Source organism: Idiotropiscis lumnitzeri, chromosome 2, assembly GCF_059441095.1.
Source record: "Idiotropiscis lumnitzeri isolate Australia: NSW breed Sydney's pygmy pipehorse chromosome 2, RoL_Ilum_1.0, whole genome shotgun sequence".
Classification (NCBI taxonomy): Eukaryota; Metazoa; Chordata; class Actinopteri; order Syngnathiformes; family Syngnathidae; genus Idiotropiscis; species Idiotropiscis lumnitzeri.
In genome coordinates this window covers 31,269,642-31,275,641 of record NC_142392.1, presented here as the reverse complement: position 1 = coordinate 31,275,641, position 6,000 = coordinate 31,269,642, and positions in this window count along the sequence as shown.

Here is a 6,000-nt window from a genome sequence, read left to right as displayed (position 1 = left end):
TAAAAGTCTGCAGTTAGTTCAAAATGCAGCAGCTAGACTCTTAACTAAGACGAGAAAGTTTGATCATATTACCCCGATATTAGCCAATTTGCATTGGCTTCCGGTCCACTTGAGATGTGATTTTAAAGTTCTGCTACTTACTTTTAAAATATTGCACGGCTTAGCACCTTCTTATCTCGTTGACCTCGTGGTACCATATGTTCCGTCCCGAAACCTTCGCTCACAAAATGCTGGTCTTTTAGTGATCCCGCGAGCCAAAAAGAAGTCCGCAGGTTCTAGAGCGTTCTCTATTCGGGCACCAATGCTTTGGAATGCACTACCCTCAGATATTAGAGGCGCCACCTCAGTAGAAATGTTCAAAACACTATTAAAGACGCATTTATACTCTTGTGCATTTAGCTGAAATATTTGTTGGCCTGTTTACTGCCGCTTTTTTTTCTTTTGTTTTCTTTTCTGCCCCCTTTTCCCCCGGCTGGGGGATTAGGTGACGGTGACCCACTAGGAAGTTTAAGGCATTGACCAACTGGGCATGCACCTGTTCCAGTGATGTCGTCTTCCTGCAGCGCGACATTTGATCAATTTATTTATATACTTTAGCATCTAATTTAATTATTTGTTGGCCTGTTTACTGCCGGTTCTTCTCTTTTCTGCCCCCTCCTTCCCCTGCTTGGGAATTAGGTGATGGGGACATGCTTTGAAGATTACGGCACTGACGAACCGGGAAGGGACCTGCTCTGCCGAAGTCGTCTTCATGCAGCGCCTCTTCTGATTTCCTTATATTTCAGAACTTTGTTGAACTACTTGTTGGCCTGTTTACTGCTTCTGTTCTTTGTTTTTTTTTCTGTTCCCAATTCCCGGGCTTGGGAATTAGGTGATGGTGATTCACTTGGAAGTGGCTGTTCTGAATTTACACCAACTGACCGGTACAAGATCGAAGGCTCATCCTCGGATATGCTGCCATGGAGATTACGGCCCTGGATGAGGACCCACTCCACTGAAGTCATCTTCCTGCAGCACTTCTTTTGATTGACTCTCAGATTATTTCATCTAACATTGTATAGCATCATTTTATGTGTCAAATGTTGCCCAGTTGGCATCCATTGCAGCCTGGAAGGGGGATTCCCCCATCTGTGGTCCCTTCTCTAGGTTTCTCACTTTTCCCCTACTGAGGTTTTTGGAGTTTTTCCTTGCCCTCCTGGGGGTTAATATCAGTGGATGTCGATTGTGGTTATGTAAAGCCCTTTGAGACTGTCTCTGATTAAGGGCTATACAAATAAAATTGACTTGACGTGACGCATATGCATTCCCATCACGCTAGTCTTTGGGATTTCCCTCCAAAAGTCCCCCAGAGGGAGAGCAGATGCGTCTCCCCGTTGATACGACCAGTCTACTAGTGACCACCTTAAATTACTCTCATACCCTGGAAGGTCACTGACCTGGCGAGAGAATTGCCACCACCATAAACAATGCTCAGGCCTATTTTCTATCTCTTTTATTCAGAAAGTGAAATATTAAATGTATGTGATGGGATATTTGAAGACTTTGAGTTTTGTTCAATGGACCATACCTATACGACCCAGCCAAACACACCGAGAAAACCAGCGCTGACTCCAGTCGCCATCATGTTGCCAACTCCTGACATACCAAAACCTTTGAGAGAAACTGAGCCGATTTGCGTTTCTCTTTCTGGTTCTTTTCATAGTTCAACTTCTAGTTTAGTTTTTCACCTTTTCACACTGCGTAATGAAGGCCAGTTGAGCAAGTGGAACAAGTGATTTTATTGATGACTGTGGAAGGTACCGATTTCATAAGCAGTTTCTTCTCACACCTTTTCCATTAAGTACGATTAAAAAGACAACTGAAAAGCATAACGTTAACAAATGTTATTCCAGGCAAAAGCAATTAATTTTATTTACATGTTTGAAGTAAACACACAAAAAAAAATCATCACTCAGACTAGGGCTGGGCGATATGACCTAAAATCAATATCGCGATAAATTGGGCAATTTTACCTCGATAACGATAAATGCACGATAAATTCCCCCTGAGGACCAAAATCAAAATAAATGCAGAAAATGCATATTAACTGCTTTTTTTATTGACCAACTGGTACACATTACTTTCAATGAAAAATAGAAGTACAAAAATCATTTGAATAAACATTCAAAATAGCTTGCTTTGCATGACTTGAACAATGTCACAAAGAACAGGAAAAAAAGGGTACCTCTCACAAAATCTTTTCCTGCAAATAGATTGTGCCGAGATGGTGTAATGCCATTTGCAAATGCTTAGATTTGTGTAAAGGTATCTTGTAAACAATATAAATAATGCCATGTGCAAAGGCACTAGTCGCCTGTAAACAAAATGCTAAATAAAATGAAAAAAAAAAAAATCAATGGAATGCCAGTGCCAAACAAACGCGTGTGCTTCATCAGTAAAATGTGCCGTCTCGAGTACTCCGGTGCGCAGTCGCCACTTGTCGTCTATGTACTGCACATTTCAGGCTCAAACAGGGATGCATGTTGCGACTCGACCACAAGTCGGATGTGGATGCAAAATGCTCGACATGTCTCCGCTCCCGTCCCGATGTTGTCCATATCGGGAAGTGCTGTTTGCGGCAAATATTTTCGTACCTCTTGTCGGCTACGTTCCTGAGGCGTTTAAATCCTGTGCGCTCCACTGTAACTTCAGGAGCTCTATCTTTAGCTATGTGCTCGGCTATCGCGTCCACCTCTGAGACGTTCTCTCGTATGGTGTCGCCTCCGTTATGGGCTGTTGTCACTTGTCCAAACTTGCTCCTCACTTTGAACTTTTAGCACAAGCTCCAAGTCAAAGCATGGTTGTGTTGTGGGTGGTGAAAAAGAAAAGGTTGGACGCGCTGTTTCAGGTGCTTACGACGCACTTTGTAGTTCATGTTCTTTTGCGCAAACATCGTCTTTATGGAACCCAAAACATTTCCAAACGACAGATGTCGAATTTCTTTTTGGGACAAGCGCGACAAGACCAATTTCAACTAACGTTACTTCGTCTTTAGCCGTGTCAGCCGCTTCTGAATTTGAATCGCCAGCTACGAACGCGTCTTGTGTTTACATTCTTCTACAGCGCCTGAGTCACGTGACTACATGCGCTGGAGCAGACTTAAAGAGGCATGAACATTGTCGCAGACAGAAAAGACTTTCCTTTTTCATTTTTTTTTTTTAGACACCGAATTTACCGACATGGGCAAAATGATGTCGGTCATTCTAATAAATTTCGGTAACGGTAAATTTTCGGTTAATCGCCCAGCCCTAACTCAGACACAATGGTTCTTCTGGCAATGATCACATTGGCTTAGTGTCAATAAAAGAGCTATGCAAAATTAAATTTATCATATTTCATTCAAAATCACATTTACATCTTACCACAAAGAGTCAGTTCCTTCAGTTTTTTGTTTTCTTTTTTTAAGCTTCAAGGATCGCTGCTATTCTCACCAGCACAATCGTGTCTCTTAGCACTCCGTTTAGTGGAGAATTTTTTAGCACAAACGCTGCAACTGAATGGCTTGTCTCCACTGTGCGTTCTTGTGTGGATTCCTAAATTTGACTTTACAGAGAAGCTTTTGCCACAAACTGAGCAGGAAAAGGGTTTTTCTCCACTGTGTATTCTTCTATGTTTAGTTAAATCTTGCTTTCGAGAGAAACTCTTGCCACAAACTGAGCAGGAAAAAGGTTTTTCACCACTGTGTGTTCTTGTGTGTCTTGTTAAAGTTGACTTATTCAGGAAGCTTTGGCCACAAACTGAGCAGGGAAAAGGTTTTTCACCACTGTGTGTTCTTGTGTGTTCTGTTAAATATGTCTTTCTTGAGAAGCATTTTCCACAAAATGAGCAGGAAAAAGGTTTTTCACCACTGTGTGTTGTTGTGTGTTTTGTTAAACTTATCTTATGAGAGAAACTCTTGCCACAAACTGAGCAGGAAAAAGGTTTTTCTCCAGTGTGTGTTCTTGTGTGCCTTGTTAATTGTGCCTTTTGAGAGAAGCTTTTGCCACAAACTGAGCAGGAAAAAGGTTTTTCACCACTGTGTGTTCTTCTATGTTTTGTTAAAGTTGACTTATCAAAGAAGCTTCTGCCACAAACGGAGCAGGAAAAGGGTTTTTCTCCAGTGTGTATTCTTCTATGTTTAGTTAAATCTTGCTTTTGAGAGAAACTCTTGCCACAAACTGAGCAGGAAAAAGGTTTTTCACCACTGTGTGTTCTTGTGTGTCTTGTTAAAGTTGACTTATACAGGAAGCTTTGGCCACAAACTGAGCAGGAAAAGGGTTTTTCACCACTGTGTGTTCTTGTGTGTTCTGTTAAATATGTCTTTCTTGAGAAGCATTTTCCACAAACTGAGCAGGAAAAAGGTTTTTCACCACTGTGTGTTGTTGTGTGTTTTGTTAAACTTATCTTATGAGAGAAACTCTTGCCACAAACTAAGCAGGAAAAATGTTTTTCTCCAGTGTGTGTTCTTGTGTGCCTTGTTAATTGTGCCTTTTGAGAGAAGCTTTTGCCACAAACTGAGCAGGAAAAGGGTTTTTCTCCAGTGTGTGTTTTTGTGTGCCCTTTTAAAGACAACTTTGAAGTTAATGAGTCTGTGTGACATGCCCTTTCACCTTTGGCTTGCCCATCATCATCATCATCATTTTCATCATCATCATAAGTATCATCATCGTGATGAGCATCTGATAATGTGTCCTCATTATGTACTTGTGATGGTCCCCATTGGTCTTCATCACCTTCTGTTGTCACGTGACTACTTGAGATGCTGCTTGGAGGCTCCGCCCCTCTGTTGTCCTCACTGTCATCCTTGTTTTCATCTTCAGTCTTAAAAGGGACAACGTTCACTGGTGACTTGTTGATCTCCTCCTCCTCCTCCTCCTTTTTGATCTGAGTCAAGTCTGGCCCCTCTTTCACAGAACGGAGATCGTTTTCACTGGCGTCTGCAGGACACAAAAAGACAAACACACATTTGGTTTGGTCAAGTCAAAGCTCATGCGGCGACTTTGTCTTATATTGTTTTTACCGTGCTACCTTGACTTGTGCCTGCCGCACACGGAGCAATGCGTGCGACCCCGATTTGGACCGGACCATGGGGACATTTCCCAAAATTACGTCCTACGATGTAAGCCTCCCGTTAGCCGCAGAACAGTGATAAACGAGCATTTAAAAAGGAAGCACGTTGCGGCTGATGCCCGATTTCATTTCTGACATAGTCACAGACGTTTCTGGAAGCGAGCTGAAGTTAGCACACACAGGCTATCGTGTGCGTCTGATGGAACACCTGTTGTGGGACCCTAACATATTGATGCAGACCACTGGGGGCCATCGCAACATAATGTCATTGATAGAATAGGAATCCTTCAAGTGAAATATGTTTACAAGTTTTTCAATTTGCATTTAGAGATAGTTTCATCGTGGGTACTTTTTGCTTCCATTATAATCTGGATCCCGAAAAGAATTAAAGGGGCCCTGGCATCATAGTCGCTATTTATTGCATGATTTACGTGTTTGTTTTTTTACCCAAAATGACATTTATCCTGCTAGTATATTCCGACATTCCCCTTTTTACTTTTTTTAAATACAATTTCTGTTTCTAAATCAAATTTAAAAAAGATTATGTTTGAAGAGACAAAATCCCTACACACAAGCATTAAGCAACAACACTTTCACTCTGACTTTCATGTTGACATATTTGAATAATGACCGTATATTTTAAAGTTATCCAATATGTATTAAAATTAGACTAAGATACACCATAATAATATTAGAGTTCACTTAATTATTTTGTACCTGCAATGATGCATAACAGCCATAGGGTGTCAGTAATGAGTAACAAAGTAACACAAGACCTCCCACTGATACGTCATCATTGCCATTTGGATAAATTACCAGGAACTATGAGTTGCGGTGGAGATGCAAACCACCTGGGCCACAGGAACTTTATTACCAGGAACTAAATGTTCCTGGGCTTGCTAGTAGAAAAGG